Genomic DNA, 5,612 nt, shown 5'->3' on the forward strand with positions numbered 1-5,612 from the left:
CATAGGTCGGCAGCCAAGTCATAAGACCGGTCCTCATAGACCAGGCCGACATCAATGATCGACCCTCGTAGGTCGACAGCCAAGTCGTAAGACCGGGCCTCAAAGACCTGGCCGACCTCAAAGACCGACCCTCATAGGTCGGCAGCCAAGTCGTAAGACCGGTCCTCATAGACCTGGCCGACCTCAAAGACCGACCCTCATAGGTCGGCAGCCAAGTCATAAGATCGGTCCTCATAGACCAGGCCGACATCAATGATCGACCATCATAGGTCAACAGCCAAGTCGTAAGACCGGTCCTCATAGGCCAGGCCGACCTCAAAGACTGACCCTCGTAGGTCGATAGCCGAGTCGTAAGACCGGTCCTCATTGACCTGGCCGACCTCTCAAGGGCCGACATCCCTGTTTGGCCGAACCTAACAAAGTACAAAATTAAGCTAAGGCATTAGGCTCGGCCAGGAAGGATACTCGGCCACGAGTCCGCTTATATGATAGCCTCTCCAATCGGACCGAAGGGAAAGGCGAGTTAACCAACCAAAGCGAGGATCACATTGACCTCGGGCGTTGTATGACCGAAACCGCCGACCACATGAGGCATGGATAAAAAAGAGACGAGTTCCTAAGCACGGCTAGTGAAACGACTCGGCAGCTTGGCCACAAACAAAATAGAATACGCAAGGAAAAGAATACTGAGGGCGCCGAGTTCAAATACTTAGACAAATTACGGCAAAAATAAGTTGTTTTATTCATTGTAAGCGTGATCGGCACGGTTACAAAATTGGCGAGTTCGGCCCCACAAAAAAAAAAAAAAATATTTTTACATCTCCGTCTCCTCGGCGTGGGACTTGGAGGCGACCTCGAAAGCGTCCACGGTACTGGGCTCGGCAGCAGGGTCTTGGGGTCCAGCTCCCCGAGGGAGGACGTCGGCCGGAGTAGGTGCCTCAAGGGGCAGAGCTTGGGTGACCTCGGCTCCCTCCTCATCTCCCATCTCCCCTGCGAAGGTAGTCGCATCATCATCAAAACGGGAGAGATTGAGATCTGGGTACGCCGCCTTGATCTCGGCCAAAAGTTCAGCTCGGCCTGCCTCAAAACCCTCGGCGAAGGGAGGCTTCCTGATCTCATGGCAGATATCGGCGTACTCCTCCGATTGGAGATAGTCGCTGACTGCCGCGCTCCGAGCCGTGGCCAGATCTTCCTTGGCCTTCTCCTTCACCTCGGCGAGCCGAGCCTGCAGATCCCGGACCTTCTCTCTCTGCCTAGCCACCTCGGCCTGAGAGCTCTCCACTTCGGCCTCAGCAGCGGTGAGCTTCTCTTGGGTCTCCCGACGCCTCTGAACGGCATCCTGGGCGTCCTGATAAGCCTTCTTGCACTGGACATCCAAAGAATAGTTCTCGGTCAGGAGCCGCTCGAAGCGGAGCATGGTCTCCACTGCTTTGGCGAACCCCTACAAAAAAGCATGAGAACAAAATTCAAGACAAATTACCCAGATCATATCTAATTACGAAAGCCGACAAGAAAACTTACCATGTTAAAATCTTGGAATAGGGTGGAGAGGAGCTCGGTCGGACGGCGCCTCGAGCTTCTCCTTGTCGGGGAAGCCGACCGCATCAAGCCATTCCTTGGCGTGAGCGGCCGACGTCGGGCCGAGTCCCGGAAAGAGGCGCCAGTCGGCCTCACGGGGACATTATTGGCCGAAGCCCTCCCCAGGATGTATCGGGAGATGTTGGTGGGAGAGGCCACGGGCGGAAGGCCGCCACTCGTCAGGTTTACCGAGAGCTTTTGACGCTTGATATCTCTCGGCGGGCTCCTCTCGCCTTTTTGGCCTTTCCCTTTCCTCGGAGACCCAGCTGGACCCGTGTTCTTCTCGGCCTCCAGACCGACCACCGCGTCCGACGGTCCTGGCATCACGGCCTTGCCCTTGGAGGCCTTGGAGGACTCTCCCCGGGGTTTCTTCTTGGCATTTTTCTTTTTCCTATCTGCGATGGTCTCGGCCCTTAGCCATGTGTCCATTGGAGGAATGTGACCGACCACTGCAAGAGAAACCGAAAACATAAAAAAGCGAGTGAAAAAGAAAAGAAAACTAAGTAAAGGGGTCGGCTCGGACAACGAGACAAGCTCGGCATGGGTTCCTACCAGGGGTCATATGCCAACTCTGAAGAAACCCCTCGTCCTGAAGCTGGAGGACTTCGAAGGGCGGACGCTGGGGGATCAGGTCGAGCGAGGTCATCTCGTTCTCGGTCAGGGGTAGTACCCTATTTACATAGTTCAGGTTCATCTCCTTCCACTCGGTTCGGAGAGGGCTGTTGGGAATAGAAGCAAAGAAAAAATGGGGCTTCCAATACTTGTTGAAGGTCGGCGTGCCGACCAGAAATTTATGGCCGCCTAGAGCCGCACTCTTCCCTGATCGGCGGCAGAAGTAATACCACCCCTTCTCGGGAGACTTCTTCAGGAAGAAGAGCCGAGAGAAAAGCGCCACGCTCGCACCTCGGCTCATCTCGCAGAACAAAGCGTAGAAGCCGTACACGGCCAGCCAAAAGTTTGGCACCAGCTGACCAGGAGATAAATGGAAGTGGTCCAAGATCTGGTCCACCAGCTGAGAACGGGGAGCCTGAACGCATACTTGAAGGGTGTCTCGTACAGAGCCACCTCGCTAGGCCTAATGAAGCAGGCCATCTCCCCGGGGTTAGGAACTCGGAGCTGGATGTCCTCGGGGATGGCGTAGGTCATCCTCGGATAGTCGAGGTCGGCCTCCGTGATTGTGCTCGGGAAGTGCCGACCTTGCCTTCCTCGGGCTCGGGCGTCGGTAGACGAGCTTACGAGCCAACCCCATCTCGGAAGAATCTCCCTCGCTTGATTCCTCATCGGATGAGGACGACCGGAGTTCTCGGCCGGTCTGGGCGTGGATTGGGCCGCGTGGTCAAACTCCATGGGTAGCGGGGCTCGGCCACCTTGGCCCGACGAAGCTCCACTACATCGGGCTCGTCGAGGTCGAGCCCAACAGGTCTATGGTGGGAGAGCGGACGGGGAGTTCTCGGCTCGGACTCGCGCCTCTGCCGCCCGGCAAGCGGTTCGCCCATAGGACTACTACCAACCGACATCGGCGGAGAAGACTTACTGGTTGAAGAAGAGCTGAGCGGGAAGAACGCGGCGAGTCGATCACGACGGCCGAGTCGATCACGAACGAAGCTTCGGCCGAGTCGATCACGAGCAAGCAAACGACGAGATCTACCGAGTTGATGGTTCCAAACTGCCTAGAAGTCAATAACTTAGAGCGGTGAAGAATGAATAGTTAGGAGTCGCCTATTTATAATCCTTGGGTTTTATCGATCCAACGGCCGACCAGAGATCAACATGATCAACGGCCCCGGATCAAAGGACGTTTCAATTCCCGAGCCCGCCATAATGACTCGCGACGTGGCACGGACACCCAACCGTCGGATCGTGCAACGTCAAATCCGCAGCAATAAATAATCTCGGCCCAACCGCAAGAATCTTCCAGAAAAGCGCCCAGGAAACTTCACTCATCAACGCCGAGCCGACACCTGATGAGTGGGGGGGCCTGTGATGAGGCATAAAACACCCCACCTATCAGAGGCTACCACGTGGCGACCCGACCTCACCCGAGAACCAAGTGGGGCCGAGCATGAAATTGGGCCGACCCCATATCCAATAAGTCACCCGACAAAGCCTGTTTTGAGCGAGCTAGCCGGTGGTCGAGGCCGAGATTATACGGGTCAGCCATAGACACCTAGCCGAGCTCATGGCCGAGACCAACCTCCCGAGCTCGACCTCCATTGCCGACCCCATGGGCCGACCTCGTAGGCCGAGCCCTCCTCCATTGAAGCTCTCATAGCCCCCCACCGGGGATCTCCGGGCCACGTCAGCACATCCCGAGAATCACGGGATAAGGACCGAGCCACGATCCCAGCGCGACACGGAATCGCACCACACATGGACTCTTACCTTAATAAGAGTCCGACCCCAAAAATAACTCTCCACTCCGCTCTACGCGAGAGAACCTTCCGAAAGAAGGACTCCTACCATACTAGGACTCTTCCAAACCGTCTCATCTCCTCCTTACCCTATAAATACCCAGGTATGGAGCACTATTCCGCATCTTGCTTTCTACTACGCAGTTACGCTGTCGCGTTGGAGACCTGACTTGAGCATCGGAGAGTCCTAGGCCGGAGCCACACCGGCCCTCTTGCGCTCATTGCTTGGTTTTTGCAGGTTCATCCACGGGCGAACCAAGCACCGGAGGTTTTCACACGCAACATTATCTTTACAGAAACTACACATGTTTAATATTGCGGTTCTCATTTAGACTTTTGAACTTTCGTGTTTTACCTTTAATAAGCATGATTAATTATTAGAGCAGAGCATTCCTTAATCCTTACTCTGGTTATTAATTTAATCTTTAATGGAGGTCCTCATAAGCTGCAGCCTTTGAGGTTCATTTCATATGACCAGGTCATCGATCAAGTAGATAAGACAAGGTTGACAAGTGTTCAAAAATATTATTAATTTTTTTTGGTAAACCAAAAATATTTTTTTTTTTTTTTGGTAAACCAAAAATATTATTATTTAACAGACTATATATGTGAATCGAAGTATCAAAATTCTAGGTCTTAGGGAAAAAAATGAAAATCAAATGCAAGGAACATCAAATTAATAAATGGGAAAAGGTTGTCTCTGAGCCACTGGGGTAGGGTATGCTAAAACCTCTGTGTCTATCTCTCTCCTTTTCATATGAAATGATCTTGTTGCCCTCTAACTTATGATACCGCTTTGTCGCCCCTAATTAGTATGCTACTCTCAGATAAATTCATATACATTATTATTTATTGGTAAGCCATCTCTTAATTAATAGAAGAATGTTGATGGTGATATTTCGAAGGTAAAAAATTGCACATGTGTAATAAATTTGGACCGAATTAATATTCACCATTTCGTTTAAGGGTATCAATTTAGAATCAAAACCAAAAACCAAAGTTGAAACCGTCCATTTGGAAAAATAGGTTTTTATTCAGTTTCAATTTCCACATATTGTATAATCGAACTGAAAACGAATCGATTGACACCCTTAATTGCCTTTGGATGAGACTTGGAAACATGAAAAGACATTTCATACCTTCACTTAATTAATAGGAGGATAGGTAATTATACGTGATGGTAGATTTGTGGGTAAAGAGTTCCCTTTTGTTACAAGAAAACTTTCTCCTATAAATTTAGTTTTGATTTAACTATTAAATGATGAAGAAAACATACTAGATTGGCAACTTTGCTGGAGAAAATCTTAGCCCGCCCATTTGGCTAATATTGTTTAACAAATAATTAAAATTCTTCTTGGTTGGTCTTGTGTCCAGTAGAAGAGATTTTTCAATCTTGAAACTACCATTTCCTTGAATTGATCTTTTCAAATCAGTAGTCAAAACAAAGCATAGAGGGCTTCTTGGACTCCTTCATCACCTGTTCCATGTAAATGCCATGAGAAGAAAATCTTTAATTAACTGGCAATTGGTTGGTTCCTTCTTTATCTCATCAACACAAAGATCGATTATAAATACTTCTACTAAGTTAGTTATCATCCAAATCATCCTTCATTATCAAATCCC

The sequence above is a fragment of the Telopea speciosissima genome, chromosome 5 (assembly GCF_018873765.1).
Source record: "Telopea speciosissima isolate NSW1024214 ecotype Mountain lineage chromosome 5, Tspe_v1, whole genome shotgun sequence".
Classification (NCBI taxonomy): domain Eukaryota; kingdom Viridiplantae; phylum Streptophyta; class Magnoliopsida; order Proteales; family Proteaceae; genus Telopea; species Telopea speciosissima.